This window comes from Branchiostoma belcheri, unplaced genomic scaffold (genome assembly GCF_001625305.1).
Source record: "Branchiostoma belcheri isolate BF01 breed outbred unplaced genomic scaffold, Haploidv18h27 scaffold11, whole genome shotgun sequence".
In the NCBI taxonomy this organism is placed as follows: Eukaryota; Metazoa; Chordata; class Leptocardii; order Amphioxiformes; family Branchiostomatidae; genus Branchiostoma; species Branchiostoma belcheri.
Genome location: NW_017802491.1, coordinates 1,169,811 through 1,189,090, shown reverse-complemented (window position 1 = coordinate 1,189,090; position 19,280 = coordinate 1,169,811). Strand labels below are relative to the sequence as shown.

At 43.9% G+C, this 19,280-nt stretch overlaps 1 long non-coding RNA gene and 1 pseudogene across 1 annotated transcript in view; one reads left to right on the top strand and one right to left on the bottom strand.

Moving 5' to 3' along the window:
- Window positions 1-5,625, top strand: part of LOC109483206 — a 13,700-nt gene extending 8,075 nt beyond the window's left edge. The window contains exons 2-3 of the long non-coding RNA XR_002140999.1: window positions 5,054-5,179; window positions 5,527-5,625. This is a non-coding gene — a long non-coding RNA (uncharacterized LOC109483206). The remainder of the gene's footprint in view (window positions 1-5,053; window positions 5,180-5,526) is intronic.
- LOC109483167 lies at window positions 5,617-19,264 on the bottom strand (annotated as a pseudogene).
- Between the last annotated feature and the right edge of the window lie 16 nt (window positions 19,265-19,280).

The window sequence follows — 19,280 nt, the reverse complement described above, 5'->3', positions numbered from 1 at the left end:
TTGTGAACAATATATGTTTTCGTATGATAGGGGTTTTGGAAACACCACTTTTTGTGAACAATATATGTTTTGGAATTATATGTATTTAAGATATATATATTGTTTTGAAAAATGTATATTTATTTTCTTCTTAAGCATATATGTTTTACAATTGTATGTATTTACTATACATATATTGTTTTGAAAAGTGTATATATAATCTTATTAAACATATATGTTTTACAATTGTATGTATTTTAAATATATCGTATTTTTGACAGTGTTCCTGCTTCGTACTTTGCCGCCAAATTTAAAGTAGCCCATGCTCCGGCAAACATTCTGGACCACCTTTCTGCCAAGTGGCGTTGCACAAATCCTTCCCATTCAAAAGTTTACCCCTACCTCACGGCCCGTCAGTGGTCTTCTTTACAACAAAATCCTCTGCCACAGCCCACCATTATAATTCAAGTCACATGGATGACACAGTAAAGACCAAAACTCAACGAACAAACTGCTGAACGTGTTCAACAAAGACTTACTTTATCACCTGGACAGTCCCATGTCATGTATTTCATAAATCCCCCCTCCCACCCATGCAGGGGAGCGTAGTAAGTGTGGAAACATATCAGATTAAACAGTGACCTGTTGGCTTAGCATTGCATACTTAACTCAATGAAGCCCCCAATACAAGTGAACTAGGTTGTGTGACTTGTAGGAAGGCATGCAAACGTTTACCTGAAGAAGCGGACGTGCCACAAGTGGCATATGGTATGAAGAGATGACAGCAACTTGTCCGGGTTACCAGAGGTGGCTTCCGCACTAGACGAGACCACTGACGGGCCGTGAGGTAGGGGTAAACTTTTGAATGGGAAGGATTTGTGCAACGCCGCTTGGCAGAAAGGTGGTCCAGAATGTTTGCCGGAGCATGGGCTACTTTAGATTTGGCGGCACAGCCTTTATTGTTATTTTGCAGACGATTTTCGTGTCGACTGTGAGCTGTGCCGCCATTGGGGGCTAAGCAGAAGGACGGGGGCAAAGCAGAATTGCACCGGGGGCGTAGAGGAACGACGGGGGCGAAGCAGATTTTTTGCGGGGGCGAAGCAGAACGGGCGGGGGCGAAGCAGAACGGCGGGGGCGAAGAGGAAGGAGTTTCATGGGGGTGTTACAGATTCACGGCTAAATGTGTATCAAGACTGTTAAAATAAAGCCAGGTATATATACCCCAAATGAAATAAAATGACTGCTCTGCTATCTTTTGTATTATCATAGATATACTGCTATATTTTTATTGCCTGTATAAATAGATATCAACCAACCGACCAACAAACCAACTAAACCAATAAACGTTAAGACAAGGACCGTCTTTATTCAGTTACAAACTACAGGGTCGAAACGACAATGCTACACTTTCGCCTGTTAAAGAATAACCAAGATGAGGCTTTAAAAATTCTATTAACGCTTGTGCCAAAATTAATCATTAAAGTAACGCAAAATAGGAAGCTTAAAATGCATCGACAGGCAATATTATGGGGGGGGGCACCACTATGAATACTAACGGTTGGCTATATTTAGATAAAATACTGTTATATCATATATCATTTCAAACTTTTGTCATTGCTCGGTGGCAGATATACCATCCTGGAACACTTGCAAAAACAACGTACACACAAATATATATTCTTCTCCCCCTAGTCACGAATTGTATTGGTCGGTCCCCTGGCGTCCAGGTCCGTTTGATGAGCAGCGTGCAAATGTTAGTGTTCCTAATGTAAATGGAGACAGATTGGTTGAGTATTGCGGATACATTTGGAAAGTGGCTTTCAATTAGGGCTTCCCTGGCAACTCTGGCCTGCTGGCCCTTGAACGTCTGGTAACACGTTTGGTGCTGTCCCTGCAGACAGTGGATTCTGACCCTGTAGTTGGCGGTACAGGAGTCGAATGGATCAACTACAGCACAATCTGACATGGGCACGGTTGGCTTCCCACCGTAACAAAGGGTTAGTGGCGGTATGGTATACATATGTATTGAGCCTCCCAAGATGCCATATGAGGTTAGAGATTTAGTGAAGGAGTCGGTACTTGAGGACAGTCAAATCCCATGGCGCCTTTAAGTCCAAATTGTCAATAATGACTCGCAGTCGCAGCAATTACAAAGTGCTTAAGTCGGTTAGGACTGCGCGTGGTCGATAGAGATTAACTACTCTAGGCGGCACGAAGTAGACTTCTTTGGATACTTGCCTCAGTAGGGCTTTAGGCTTCTTTTGAGTGTCAGTTATCATCAGTCATAGTCGTCTGAAAGATTGATATAAACCGTTCATACCGCGCGGGATGCTACATGTCCTTTACAAATTAAATTTGAAACTTAGAATCACATATAACCATTTTAAAGTCCAATGTTAAAGGCACACGTTATGGGGCGTTTTTGGCAGAACTACTAACACCAAAGAAACAATGACGTGCTAGACACCATTTGGCAGCCTTTGGTAGTTCTACATTTGCACATTTTCAAAAGCTGATTGAAGTCAGATGAGTTGAAAGCCTTATGGTACCATTTGCGTCTAGACGTCTCTCACTGCCAACCTTTGAAAGGCTCGTTGTGCAAACATAAATCATGTTGCACAGAAAAGGCCGTACACGGAAATTGGATCTTTCCCCCAAAAAGGGCCCGTAGCTGCCTACCATTTTGTCAGAGCAAACTTTCCACCAGATGGATTGCCTGTCACTTGTTAAAAACTCATTTCACGAGAGCTATAATTCTTGACATTGCTCGTAATTGCCAAAGTCGCCAGAGGTTGACGAAACCTTAACCTCGCGGGCCATTCTCTTTTCGCCAAAATTAAAACATATTACGGCCAACGAAGGGCAAACGAGAAATGAACCATTTACCTCTCCTGGTACTCACCTGTCTCTCAAGCTGCGCAGTCCTCTTAAAAATTAGGACATCTAGAAGATACAAAGAATCTAAAGGCTTAACGTGGCCTGTAGAATTATTTTTGCATACGTGATAAATAAATGACACGAAAGAATTATGAGACCCTATAGCTAAAGTCAGTAAACAGTAATCCTATTAATCTGTTGACAATTGTAATTAATGAGCCATTACACGCTATTAATCACATGAGAAAATCAGTAAACGCCTTGGTCGGTTGGCCCATAATTGGGTGTAGATGCATGTGTCCGGGACATTCGATTATTCCTGTCGATTTTCTATGAGCCTGACATTTCGGTCGAAACACAAGACAGCCTTCGCAAGTAAATTACCACCAAGCCAGCAGAACGGGACTCTCTGGCGTCCTTATGGTCTATTTTTGACATACGCTTTGTAGTTTACGTTGATCCATATGCCGTGTACAGGTAACACATGTTGTATGGTCAGTCATATCAAGGCAGGTGGTTCATGTCACGGTCAGAGCCATCTTGACATAAATTCTGGCGTGTCCAAAATGTATGGCGACAGCCATCGTGTCTCCTGACATGGCTGCCATGGCAGACTTTCCAATCATTAGGTCAATGAACCGGCAGTGCTGTTCACGGTCATCATTTCCTAATGTTACTTATAGCTCAATTATCAATGATCCATTTGTCACTTTGCGGGGGTGGGAATCTGACGGGATGGAAGGTTTGTTTTTATGTTCTGTGCTACAGGACATCTCCATTCTGTCACATCATTATAATTGTCTCTCTAGTTATAATTATCTCTATAATTGGGGTGTCCTTATTCACTCCTGCTGCGACTCTCGTAAGTAACACAAACCATGTCTGATCTCCGTACCTAACACCCTGTTTGTACAATTTGTACAACCCACATAAAAGCTACCCCAGATACACTGTTAACGCATTTGAATGAACGTTGTATTAATTTGTAACCGTTATTACTGTATATTGTATATTGTACCAGGGCTCGCCCTTTATGATAGCATCCGCCTAGTTAGGCAGTCCTGGCTAATATGTCATTTTATGCAAACTTATAAATCAAATTAAAATCAAATCAAAGGCTCAATAATGTCTCATATTTTAAATCGAGATATTCCTATTGTTGTTGCTTATCCTTTAATATAATACAGCTCCGAAATAAAACTCTGAAAGAGCTGACAGCAAGTGGCCATTTATTTAGCTCTCCAGGTTATGGCGTATCTGTTGCGCCTGTCCGTAATCCCAGTCTGCCATTACCCCAGTGTAACAAACCCCTCCTACAATACCTCAGTCACGTCCCGGGGATTACTGCGCGCTGCACGCCTGGGTCTGCGCGTTTTGTCCAGGGAACGAGGATGATACATTTCATTGAAAACTCGCAAGCGATGATCCCCCACTATTATCCTGGGCGGATGTAGGATAGTAACATATTGTGGGGTTAACTTGGTAACCAACATTAAAGAAAGAAGAAGAAGAAAATTATGTTGTCCTACTCTGCAATTTTTATCAAATGGAGGTGGTAAAAGCATGCTACAAAGAAATGATGCATTCTCAGACTTATTCAATGGTGAACCAGAGACAGTGTCTAAGAATACTGTACCCTTGGTCATCAATCGTTTTATGTGGAGAGCAGCCACAGTTGTTTTCCATGAATAATTTGATCAGGTTGGTGAATGATTGAATAGCAACGTTATTTATTCACAATCACTTGTTTAACTAGAGCCGACGTTTCGATGACCGTCTGTATATTCATCAGTGCACAGTGAACGAACCAGTCATAATTGCCCTGATGAAGATGACAGGCGGTCGTCAAAAAACGTCTGCTCTTGTTAAACGAGCGGCTGGTAAACAAAGAACGTCGCTATCCTCGGCTGTATTTTGATTATTGGACACCGTGCGGACGACTCCCCAGGCAACTGAAGAATTGCTGTCTTGTCAACCTACTTAATGAGGACGCGATGATGTTAGAAATGATGAGAGGTCCAGGGGGCCAGATCGAGTTCAGGAGGGTAATGATGATGCAGAATTAGTCCGGTCGATTTTGTCCCAAAGCGGCACTTCAACCAGATCGTTTAATCCGTGCGTATAGCCAGTCTAGGATTTAGACGGCGAGCTCACCATGGAGCACATATTGTTGCTGAACTGTCCTCTTCTCCTGTAGGTTTGGCGGGCTTGTAAGACGCGGTGCGGACCCGTCTAGACGGGCGGAGGCGTGACAGAAAAGGGCGCTAGGAAAGAAGCCATTGCATGGGCAGAAGTCATCGCTTGGAATCTTTAATCATCGTAGGTACGTTACGTGTGTTGTGATAACAAGTCTTTCGTTGTTTTTCTTTCAGTCAATAATGATCTATGTGTTGCATATGGTGACTATTGGCAAAACATTTTAGAAATTCATAGAAGGTAAGACGTATGGTCGGATGGGTGGGCAATTTCCCTACTGCTTATTACCGTAATACATGTACGTCAGTCTGTGCCACTAGGGTATATGGTATAGGTTAATAGTTCTAAAGCTATAGCTAAGGCTGCGGGTTAAAGATATTTTTGTTCGAGTACGTATACTTTTGATTACAAAACTCATATACACATTTATTTTTGTATGATAAAAATTCGCTGATATTTTCGCTGCATTTTCAGAGAAGCAAGCAGACTGAAGAAAACAGCAGTGAAGTCAGCGTGTGTACATACAGAACTGATAATGGATGACGGCATTCCTACAAAGTGGCTGTACTGTGCTGCTTTGCTGTACTTCTCCTGGTCTCCTGTGTTTCCAAGGACCATATCCTTAAACTCAACAGCCATGGGCGTATCGAGGCTAGGCGGTAACGGACAGCTCAGAAAACCTACAGCGTCTTCGTCGCAGGACGGGTTGACAATGTCGAGGAGACGTTGGTGGCGGTCGGAATTTTGTCGCGTGAATCTGTCGTGTTTCCACGAGCAGACGCTCACCAGTAAAGTGGACGTGTGCGTGTGCAGAACTAACAGAGACAACTTCACGGTGCCGCAGAACTGTTCCGTCTCCAGGGCGCCCACTCTTCTGCAATTTCTGGATTCCGCGGAAAACTCTCCCAGATTGACTTCGATCTGTCTGGAGACGAAGTTCGAGTCCAAACTGAACCGTACGGAGATGTCCATGGATTGTCACATCTTTCAGATACCTGATTTCACTCACTCTGTAGGGTTTGTGGATCCTGACCAGGTCTCCTTCCCAGGGTACAGAAACTCGTCCCCAGCTCTGTTGGCCCAGCGTTCCCGGCCGCGGCCATGTTTGATGTACCTCATCAGAGGAAAGGACATCCTGAGGGGGAGCGGAGGTCTTCCCGATGCCGTCATGTCGGCTATCGGAGCCGGGGTCGTCATGATGATTGTGTCTGTTATCCTTTGCTCCTGTAGAAAGATGAAATGAAAAACTGACCATGCAGTTCTTGCAACGTTCCTCACTTAACAAACAACCTTCGTTGTGTTTGAGAGCACATAGATCTGTTCCTTTATTTATATCATCTTACTCATTGAAAAGCCTTATCACATTTTAAAATTATCGATAAAGTAGGGCGGACAATGAACATTTAGTTGTGTAGAGCACTATTTTGTCCAAAAGCCCTTGCACTTATCATTAGTACTGATTTATAAAAATATTGCTACATCGTTGTTACATTTTAGACATTCTCTACTCTTTCTTAAAAAAAACCTGTCCCATATCAGTATGTCCATATCCTACCCTTGAATCTAAGGGCATTGCATCGTTTGTGTACATATGCCTCAACAATGACGAAAACAAAACAATGCTTCGCCAGGATTCATTGAGTTCATGATGTTTTTATCCGACCATCCACAGTTCCTACTTATTGTGTAGTCACCTAATCTTCACACGTACGTCACGCATCGGTATGGTATGGTATCTCTGTGGGTATATCTACCATAGACAAACGCACATGTCCTTCGTCTCACTTACTACGTGCAGCTTACCCTCCAAGCAGATTACTTTGGGGGCATGGTGAGTCTATTGGCCGCCTGTTTTCAGTAAGCCCTGTAGAGGCGGCCAATAGACTCCCCTTCCCCCTAAAGAAATCTGCTTGTACTGTGTAGATTAACTACAGCCAACCCGCGCCGGGTACACCGTCTGACCGTTACGTCTCTGTGCCAATCAAACAGTGTTAATCCTCGGTCAGTAGAGTTCAGGAGTAATCCCCCATCCTCAGTCCCAGCCGACCTTTCCTCCAGGGTAATCGCTGTAGTTTATTTGCCGGGTCCATTCTAATCATCGGCGGTCATTACCGGAGACTGGCGGGAACATGGCACCATTACCACTGATACATGACCCTTCCCCTCCGGCTTTACGGTGTCCTTTACGACTCGTAAGTACTACTGGAACCGTGGCTTTCCTGGTAATTGTGGCTCTAGTTTGCTCATATTTGAGCCGTATCATTGCATTGGCGACGCATGCCACAAAGTAGCACCATAACAACACCCGATTCTGTTGCCTATGCCGGTTCTCCCAAAATGTGACGAGCAAAAACAATAGATGGCGATAAAGGCCAAACGAAAACGTCTTTTTGTAGCTCATAATGACTTACGGTTTAATCGGTATATAAATCTTTAATGTAATTTACGAATTATTCCCTGTTATATATTTAGACTAAACATGTACTAGTATTACCCATTTCAAACTAGTACAGAAAAGGTCAAACCTTTATTATAACATGAATCACCTATGTCCTATATCACAACAGTCGCAGATCGAGGGCTGAATTGATGAAGTGATGATATTACAGAAATTGACTGCAACACATGATTAAAACATTTTCTACACAAGCTAAAATCAACAGCAAAAGTTTTACGGTCAGCATTATCATTCATCTATACACGACCATTCTGTTATAAAATTATGTGACATTTAGAATAATCCGTTTACTATAGCTTGAATAACATTGATTTTATTACAGGTGACAGACGGCGTCCTCAGACACTCCGTGATAGGCATGAAATATTTAACAGGGAGGGGCGCACAGTTTATTAGTAGTTAAATAAATAATTATGTTAGCTGAAGCCCCCCAAGGTCACTCGTCACACCGGACGTTTTCCTTATCAACATCCTCGTGTCACGATCTCCGTAACACCAAGTTAGGCCATGTTGATTTGATTATATGGATGATATCCACGCGCGCATGAATTTTCGGCCGTTTCCAAAAAAATTAAGTTTTCAACCATACTGCAAATCGCACAAAACAGTTGCGAAATAAGCAAATATATACCGTAAGTTACAAAAAAATATTGGAAAACGATACCAATGTCGTAGAATGCCAAAGTCAAACGAAAAAGACGAAAATGTAAAGAAATGGAATTTGAAGAGTAGATTATTCGCAATACCATACTCTGTGTCATTTGTTCAACCTTAATGACCACATACATCTCTGCTTTGTTTTCCAAACACTTTTTTATTCGCACGCTTGCATCAGTTCAGGGTTCCCAGAGGATGTCATCCATATAATCAAATCAACATGGCCTTTAATAGCAAGACGGAGTCCGGTTCAACTGATTAGTATTCATTCTTGTGCGTCCCTCTTAGCAAGTCATTTGGGATTAAAGGCTTAGAATCGCTCCTGTTAAATGTATTCTGGAAACGCCCCAACCTTTTATAACGTAACCAACCCTTCTATGATCACATAAATGGTCTAGACAAGCCCCATTTTCAACTGCAGTAAATAGCCGTTATAAAATATTGCTGGCCTCACCGTATACCATGTTTCCTTCTATAAATCAACGTTAGCATACTAAGAACCGGTACCAATGGAAGAATAACTGGCAAAGTTCCATTCAAAAGTGGATCATAAGAAACTCCAAGTACCAAGGGCCATCAATCAGGGAGGAGAGAATCACTGCCCACAAATTCCAGACCACAGCTAACCGTATAACGTTTATGGTTGACACCGCACTATTTCTTCATTTGGCCGTTCAAACGAGACTCCTGCCCGGTGTGATCCTGTAATATAGGTTGTCAGTCCCGTACAACATTGCCTTCGTTTTTCACCAGCTCGGAAATCCATCAGGATTTGCTGCTAAAACTCGTTTACCACGTACCATAATGATAGCTCCTTTAGATTTATGTCCTGCGCGTCCCTGTCGACTAGTATAGTTACAGCAATTACTATTAACTCTTGACGGGTTCAACTCAAGAGAGTAATTAAGGACAGTAAGAAACTTGAAGTGATATTGCTTGCGCGCGCTTTTGCCATCTAGATTATCATTAACCGCTAATACGATTTAAAGTATGAGACAGTTTGATGCACCAGAACAGGTAGGTAGTGTGACGTGAATGAGAAATTATAGCAATTTTCATCCCATGTTGATTATAATTACCGCATTCAACGGTTGACTGCCTGCGCTGGAAGCCTGTTTCACGTGTGGCAGATTTCCTCCGGAATGTTCGTCGTTTTGAAGATTGATTTGAGGCCACATTAAGCCGGTCATTAGAAGCTGTAAATGTTTTAATGACACAGTCCACCTGCGTCTGCAGGGAGAAAATAATGGTTCTGATACAGGTAATGGTTTCAGTGTGAATTATGCGTTTGACCGCTTCGCTCTTTATCGTTGCATAAAAATGCAAATTAGGATCCAAAGAACCCATCGTCTTGAAGAACAGGAGCGAGGCCAGATGAGGTACGTTGCAGGGATCATTTTGAGTGGTTTTACTACAACAACGGAGCAGCTAAAGGTAAGTTTTGTAATGACATGGAAAATGCATTCTACGGTATTTGCAATATCATTACCCAACATAGCTAACAGGCAAACTTTTTCAAGCCTATATATTTCACGTAACGTCCCCCCTGTGGCCGACTATTGTTTGCTAAGGGCTGTAGCTAACCCTGATCAATATGGCTACCACGACAATGACATTCTAATATCTCTTGTTCAATGAATATGGCAATAAATCCGCCGCCGTGCGCCCGTTTTTCACGACCCTTGTGCAAGAAATTGGTCATTGATCGTCGGAGAGTAATAATCATGACAGTGTCAGGACCCTTGGTGGCATAGTGAATTGTTTTGGAAGGAAAGCCCAGGCCTATTCCACACTGGTGGCGCACTCTCCAACTAGTGGTTGGGGTCGTGTGGCGTATCGGCAGATTGCTCGACTCGGAACCAAGTGGTCCCATGTTCAAGTCCTGACATGCCACCGATTTTTTTGTGCGCTTGGGAAAGGCAATCTACACGACTTTCCTCACTTAACTCAAGTAAAAATGAGCATTGTCCTGTTCCGTATTTGTTCTCTGAGTTGGTGACGGCATGAAATAAGTTGATATAACTTGAGTGTGCGGTCACCATGTCTAGTCATTAAATGTTGGAATAAAAAAACTAGAGGTTGAAGGGTGAGATCGTTATCTTCTTCTGATTTTATCTATTGACAGGATTGTCAATCGACAGTGTCAGTGTGCCAAACGTTATTAAGAAGCACAGGCTAGGATAACCAAGAAGAAATATCTATGTCTATGGCAATCGAGATCTTTATTTGCAATCAGATACAGATTCATGTACAGACATATTCATGTACAGATACAGATTTCTACCCAAGAAGAAATAACTGTGGCGTTTTTAAAACGACAAAACATACAACCGGCAAGAAAAGAAGGAAACGACCTTACTTGTCACTGAAGAAAAATCACAGGATCAGCTCTGGAAGGTCACTGTGGTGATATACGTGATCGATTTTCTGAATATTAAACCGCCATGGACGGGTGAACGGTTTTCGATGGATCAACAGTAACGGCCTCATTCCACCCTGGAGAACTGGGGCACTTTAATTTGACGTCCGAAATGGTCAAGAATCGTATGGAAAAGGTATCGGGGTCAGTCAACATGAATGGGGAGGACGTATTGTCTCTTCAAACTGTGAATTTGAGACAGTTACTTAATCTGGCTACGTTATACTGTGGCGACTGAACTGTGCTGTAGGAGACAAAAAAGAATGCCGGTGGGGCATGTGGATCAGAGGTGAAAATATTGGAAGAAATACTTTGGGGTCACGATAGTCTAACTCCTTCTCGCCCGTAAATCCTATACTTTTGTAGGTTTCTTATGCAAGTGTTTTTTTTTTCAAAGTCCACCAGGAAATCTTTTACGAGTTGCCATTTGACCGCTGGAATAACAACCTGTTTCGTTGTAAAGGGAGGAAGAAACTTTTGATTCCTCAGAAAATGGGAAGACAGACAGGATTCTCAGAATGCCAGTGCAATCGTCTCCTGAGTGCACTTTATATTTAGTGCTCAGTAGATCATTGAGATACTTGCCATAGTGGTTAATGACTGTACATAAATTAGCAACTTCACTAGTGTTTTGATGTCTCTCATGTTGATTAAAACGTCAACCGTGGCACTATAGTATATGAAAGTGAGCTATGCGATTTCATTGCAAATCAGAACCAAGAAGTAATGAAAGTAGAATGGACTGTGCCGACACTAAGGACATAGAGTGGATTACTTCGTGTTGCCGGTGGATTTATGGATTGACCCTTTGACAATAGACGGTTATTCACTTAAACCTAAGGCGATCTACAGACCGGACAGTTCTTAGCAACTTGCCGCATGAATACATCTAATTACAGTATAACTATAAGGTACGTGGGTATACGTGTACCCGGGGATCTTCACTGATTTAGACTGCCAATTTAAATCTTCTGCCGTTGGGAAATTACTGACAATTTGAGCCTAAGTTCATTATCATTACATGGGTACACGTAATTGTCGTGTAGGCCCAGGCTTGCGTTAATAGTCGGCTAGTGAAATGTTGCGAATGTGATTTCCTTTCCATCCCATTACTATGACGATTATTTAATTACCTTTGCGGATTTGATTTGTATTACCTTCACAGTTAGTTCTGTTGTTTGCAAATTAAACATACGATTTTATCACTCTTGTTCGTTTGTCAACAAAATAGATTATCCTACACAAGTGGCTTCGAGAAGCCAGGAAGCTGTCACAAACAGATAAAAGTAATTTTTAAAAGTAATGATCATTTCAGATTCGTATCGGAGGTAATGTTAGTGATGTTTTAAAAGCAGCGACTAACTTTGCATACCTTGGTAATTAATCCTGTGAAGACCTGGGCTATAATTATAGTCATTTCAACGTAACAGTCAAGTCGTATTGATGTGACCTTCAGGGCGTCCGTTCACGCCACACGAGGACACGATAATAACCTCTCTTGGCCCGATGGAGACGCCATCTTGATCGATGACCTCCAGCAGCTTGCCCGAGGTCACCTTCTAAATCACATTTCGGTTTCGCTGGAAATCTGCCGACGCGTCGGGGTGACAATAAATCTACCCAAATCTTAATGTAGTCTGGATACGGTCAAAAGCTTCATAGAAACTTCCGATAAACGCGGATGGAGTTATCTCTGGGATCTTTTGGGAACTTTCCAGAATCCAGAGGCACTGTTGGCAGCGAGGCAGGGGGGAGGGCACCGCCAGGGTCAACACTGGTCGATATGGTCCTCCATAATCTCTCAATTTACAACAGGGGGCATCTGCTAATTTACTCCTTTGGGTCTCTTTTGCAGTGTTGAGACTGAGAGGTCAGGCTTCAAGCGATGGGTCATTTCTCTGTTCGCGAGGCACATTCGTTTCGTGGCGCTGTTGGTTGACAGCGTTGTGCAGTATCAGGGCTAAATACAATCACGACTCCACATTTCCCGAAAGTCTCATTTATGGCCAGAGGTGGGCCGTGAATGGGTGGGAACATTTCCCAGAATGGCGGTACTCTCAGAGGTACAATTGATGCTGCAACAGGTGTTCCAATGATGCCCCCTGAGGTATCGACCCTCTACGGTATAATGAAGTTGTAGGGCTATCTTGCAAACAGCCATTAAAGTACCTATTTGTATGTAGTATTAAATCACATACGCCCACCTCCAGTTGACTAATTGTTGTGTTGTTAGAAACTTTGCCCAACTGTTAGTTTTTTTTCTCGACACGGTGGCCCCGAGTTCGACCTCCGAGTTGTTTCGAACTTTTCCGTGCCCATGTTGGTGGGTAAATATCACCTATTTCGCAAAGGGGCAAGCTACAACGTTTTCCCGCACCACACGACGTCACCAACACGTCTCCCCACACGTCCGGCTTGGGGACCTCCCATTTCAGCACCAAGGACATCGCCTGGACACAGACAGGGATAGGGCGCCGTGGACTTTGCTTATACGTTAACGGTTAAATGGTTTTACCTTTGAAAAATAATCGAGTTCCAATACGTCAGCTATTCCCCAGTTCACTTTGTAAGTGCAGTTTCCTCTACTTATAGAATGAATGAACTTTATTGCTTGACAATCGAACATGGTACAGTGTATGGCGGTAAGATGCCTACCATTTTGTAAAGAAACATTACATCAAGTCCAGGCGACAGAAACACCACCGAATATGTGAGTTGCCTCATTCGTCTTTAACTTGATTACTCCTGCGATTGAACCATGGCTGCCCATAGTAGCCCCAGCCTCGGGGGTGTGATCTGGTGATTTACAGGGGAAAGGATATTGGAAACCGCCCAGCCGGAGTCAATGGGACGATAGATAGTCGCCATAAACACGGTGCTCACAACGTGTTCAGAATAACGCCTATGCTGACTTTCGGACACACATTTTTCAAAGTTGAAGCGGTGGTCATGATGAAACTTTCAGCGATCTTTCATCAATCTTTCCACACGCAGCATGTCTGAAAAATAGATTGTGGGGCGCCACGGTGTCTAGAAGAAGGCAAGTGGTGATTTTTAATTAAGTGTATTAATAGTATCTAGTGGACGAAATTGAGTGAGGCGGAACCAACTGATAGTGATAGGCGATCCCTAAGGCCATCACGAACGCATTAGCAAACTATCAAAACGTTTCCACTTATCTGAAGAATCATCCATATCCGCCATCCACAAAGTCCAAACCTAACAATCGGCTGGCAGACATATCTTCCACCCTGCCTCATAGAATGTCAGTTTACCCCTCTTGGGGGCTGACTGTCCGTATCAATTTGTCATGCAATCTATGATATAGTACCTGACATATTCATCACTGTCTTTGCTACACTAAAATTGGAAACGATAACATCATATTGAGTGCCTCCACGCTTGAGAGTAAAGCCAATAAGATTACAGTTTATCCTATTTAATGTCTCATAATCAAATTACTGGCTTGCACAGTCATCAATCTGTGTCAAAACTTTTTCGGCCAAACTATCACCATGGATTGATGATGATGTATGTAGTATAGAGTTGGGTAAGAATACACATCTGTTCTGAAACCAATAAAGGCTAACTTTCAATGTAATGCTCATCACAATACGTCGTTCCATACAAACTTAATCTGATGTATTCGTTATATCTTGTGTATGACGTTTGTTGCTGACAGAACAATGGGGAAAGTATACGTATAGCTTTCATACAAAAATTAAAGCGCCAATTTTGTCCACATTTTGTATCATGCTGTGCACGTTTTGCTATGATTGCTCGACATTTAAGTGATTACTGCATTGACCTTTCCTACTCTAGAACTCATGTTCATGCCAATAGTTCCGGTTTTCCACAATTATAAAGCTGCTGGTCTAAATCAAATGCGCCGTAAGGCGTTTGCTACGATGGACACTGTTGAGGTGAGGTCGGGTACTGCAGAGCCCCCGGCCCCGTGCCCTGGTACGGTTCCATGGTGTGGCACCAGTCCCACCAGTCCCGGCTGTGCTCGGTGTGCGGCGCGCCGACAGGGAAACCGCCAGCCGCCGCGATGTCCCGGTACAGCTTAGCGGAAACCTTCGGGGTTCGGGTGAAGTCCGGGTCCGAGAAGTTAGTGTAGTGCAGCCCCAAACGGACGGAGTGTCCGGAATTCCACTCGATGTTGTCCATCAGTGTCCACGCGAAGAACCCGCGGACGTCACGACCGTCCTGCTTGATAGCTGCAAAGAGATATGAGAATAAAATTTATAGATCGCTGAGACTCTGTGGGAAAAACATTGGAGGGAGAACAGATGTATACATTACACATTCACGAGGCAGACCAGCACGTAGAAAATAAGTGTGGGTGAGTGAATCTGTGTGTAAAGAACAATATACAATGAGAGAACCTTTTGTTGGATTACTCCTGCCTAAAACTTAACAACGTATTCTGAAATACAGATGAGTTTTCAGTCCAATATGTCTAGGTTAGAAGGCAGGCTATTCACCTCTGATGGCTTCGTCCACATACAGCATGTAGTAGCACTGTCGCCAGGTGTCGTTCATGTTCGGTGGAAACTGGTCCTCCTCAGAGATGCCTGTCTCCGTGATGTAGAACGGGACTTTGTGGGAATACTTCTCGGAGAAGTACCGCAGCTGCTCGCGGATGATCCACGGGACCACGTAGGACGTTGCGAACCCAGACGATGCGCCTAGTCCACAGCAACAGAAGAATGGATATAGAAATAAATACATAATTGTTCCCGTGTATTGGCTATTGCTGAGGTCACAATCCCCAACCGGGGCCCCGGCCGGGCAGTTTGCAGGAACGGAAAGTACGATAAGAAAAGACAACAAAACGCAAAAAAAGTTGAAAAAAACAACAACAACTGATTTGTTTGTATTCTTGATATTAATTGCTTATTTTCCGGGCCCCAGTTTGGAAATGTGACAACAAACTTATCAAGAAGAGTAAGTGAACCCTGTTTGCTTGCCTAAACTAGAGACATTGCAGGCTCATACCTTTCTATCCTGCCATTCGCCGCTGTTTCTAAATCTATTGATGGAAATGAGGGACGTCGCAGAAAAAAAATCAAGTACATATTCCAGTGCATTATAATGAATTGTTGCTTACCGTGCGGCCATGTGGGGTCTGACGTGTCCTTGGCCCCTTTCAGGTCCGGCATGACGGCCTGGATGAAGTCCAGCGGGAAGGTGTGGTTGGACGCGTAGATCAGCATGCCGTAGTACTGGTTCAGACCCACGAAGTCAGCCGCGCCGCGCACGTACGCTTTCTCCGCCTCCGTGAACTCCGGGAGACGGGGCTGCGGGACAACAGACAAAAGAAACGGGTTCAGGACGGACGACACATTCTCCACCTACTTGACTGGTTTTAAGAAGTGTCCAAGGGGTTCTCAAAACATGTCCAAACTCCCATGACTATGCACCGAAAATGCAGTTGGAGACCGCTATTTGCCCTGTCTTACAGACTCGGTAGTCCCTTTGCGTATATTCGGAAGAATGGAATGATGTTAATGAATGTGAAAAATCTAACTTTGCACGGGCTAGGCACCACTGCACGCTTCAACAGAGACAGAGACTGGGGGTGTTAGTAGTTGTTACCTCCGCGGCGCTGTCTCCATTGATCATCTGCTTCATGGCGTCAGGGTAGTCGCCGTTGCCGTAGATTGGGTTGGCGAACCAACCCAGGAAGAACTGCTCGAAGTTGTCGGCCGCCTGGACGTCCCGCGGGTCGGACGTGTTCCGGGGCTGGCCCCACAGGGCCCCGAGAACGATCCCGACCTCCCCGCCCTGCTGGGCTCGGAAGGCGTCGTTGTAGGTGTGCCAAGCACGGGCATGGGCCTACATGGGGCAGATGCGAGCAATGAGGACAGTATAGCAGCGTCGCAATGTACCAGGATAAATGTACGTACTTAGGTATTGCATACAACGAAGCTATGAGGGTACCACGCATAGTTGCATTTTTAAATTTTAAACAATTAAATGTTATACAGATCGCCGAGGAAACACACTAATATAACTTTGATGCATAAAATAACTTTGATGACAAACTGTTAGTTTGAGAAAAGGGTTGGAACATGCATGGATCCCCGGAGCTAACGATAAAGGACCATCCGTACAAAGCTTAGTCTTTCAGAAGAGATAATGCTGTAACTTCTGATCCAACAGGTGGGTCTCTAACATTTGCCACGATGAGAAAGCCGCCCACCTTGATGACAACATGCGCTACTTCGTACTGACGTCTTTTCATGCCGAAGAGCATCTGAGGTGGGGCCGCGCCTAACCCGTACCCCGGCACGATGAAGGACCACGGCTCGTTAAATGTGGCCCACCTCTTGACTCTGTCGCCGAACTTCTGGAAGCACAGCGTGGCGTAGTCGTTAAAATAGTCCACCATGCTCTCATTGGTCCAACCACCGTACTTCGTCTGGAACACATGTGATGACACAAAAAATCAAAAACAATAAAAGCCTGTCCGAATAATTATATCTCGTGGAACTGTTCGTCCTAGACCGCTCCTGAATTATTGCTACAACACGATGCAAAAAAAAAGCGAAGAGGTGAAATCATCAAAGCACGTCTAAAAAGTGATAGTTTGTGGGGGTATAAACACGGAGGCATAGATGTAGTTACCTGAAGAGCCTGTGGTAGGTCCCAATGATACATCGTGACAAACGGCTCCATCTTGTGAGCTATCAGATTATCGATGAGCTTGTTGTAGTAGTTCACACCTGCCTGGTTGACGCCCCCCGCCAAGGTACCGTCAGGTAAAAGGCGGGGCCAGGATATGGAGAACCGGTAGGCCGTCATGGCCATGTCGGCTCCAAGCTGGACATCGGTGGCATACTGGTGGGTAAGACAATGTTACTTTTAGTGTATGGTCGTTAGGCTCCTTGATTTGCGTTTGGGCAAATGTAAAAATCCAACGTTAGATGACACCATATAATGGCAGCGCGCGTCGTAGACTATTTAGATTAGGTCGCTAGTTACTGATTTTTGACTATTTAGAAACAGGAGCCGAACAGTCATTTAGCTACCCATTTCTTATATGCTACCTTGTAGTAGCTGTCGGTAGCGTTGTCTCCCAGCGGAGTCCTGCCCGGCTGGTGTGCCCAGTGGTCCCAGATCGACTCGCCCTTGCCGTCCGCGTCCCACCCGCCCTCCACCTGGTAGGCCGCCGTGGACGTGCCCCACAGGAAGCCTGGCGGGACGGTCCCGGATAGGAACGGCTCTTTTGGGTAGGAAGAGCTGTGGCCTAGAGTCATGTGTCCGAGAGGTGTATAGGTAACATTAAGAACAAACAAACAAACAAACAAACAAACAAACAAACAAACAACTAACTAGACCACGTCTCTCAATGCGAAAAGATGGGGAAGGACGTCGACCAGAAATATAGACGCCATTTTGACAACGCAACTTACTTTATCTTAGCTATAGCATGGAAGTTCATCTGTGTTGTCAAACGACATGATAATAATAATTTCATAATTTTGATTGACTTGCAAGTTCCTCCCCGAGAGCTAATTGCAACATGAAACAATGTACTGAAAGAGTATACACAGGCAGTACAAGCTAACAATGAAGACAAGTGTTGAGGAACTCACGGGGTGGTTTTTGGCTGTCTTGAACATACGGAGAATGTTCTCTGATATCGAGGGAGACATCTTCAGGCTTCGGACATAGAATATAAACATCAGTCTCAAAGACTTTTATATTTTATCGTTGAAGAGATTCATTTGTCACGTATAGATACAGTTCCTAGTGAATTCTTTCATCATTTATATTTTACTCTTTTACTTAGCTAGCTTGAACATCCACCACTTGTACATAACGGCACAGGATCTCGTCCTTTTTTTACCACTATTACTGTACATGTCACGTGCACCGATTAAGTCCTTTATTGTACATATATACATACATACATACATAGGTCACAACAAAGTCGGAATATATAGCTTGTATATACACGTATACACATGACCTAGCTCTAGCACTAGCACTGACGCCTTGTTTTAAGTAGATTCCTCTCACCTCTTTGTGATGGTAAAAATGTAGGAACAAACATGAGTTTAGTATCAGGGGTTTGTCTAAGCTCATTAGAAATGTGAATTTGTCTGCAACATTTATTACTTAGATGTAAAGTTATGTGAAACCAAACGTAATGCTGCGAGCGCCCACCTCCGATGCGGTATGGCAAAACTAGTGTCAAAAGTCACGGATCTACACACTTTGCCAAATTGTACACGTAACTTAATGATCTATGTGAGGGCATGTGAACTTAATCAATGATCCGTAAACGGTTGTTGTTTTCTTACCAAGGTCCTGGAGTGCACCACAGCTGCAATCAGCAAGGACCCCACGAGCAGCAGACCTCTACGGTCGGGCATGTCGAGTTGTCCAGCACCAGGACCGAAGCGTCTAGAGCAACTAGTGAAGTACCTCACCGTTAAAACTTTTCTGCTGTTCTATTGAGCTGTAACAGTTGCCCTGCAGCTGTGTAAAGAGGCTTCAAAAGTTCATATTGACGCTGTTCCGTTAATCCTGGCACAACACAACGGACAGCGGTCTGCAACGACGAGGTAATGACACAGCACACAGGTGAGGACAGGTGAACTTTGAACCATATAGGTGGCAAGTAAATGTCGACGTCAGGTCAACTAAGGACAACGTCTGTCCTACCGTGCCCCTGCCCCG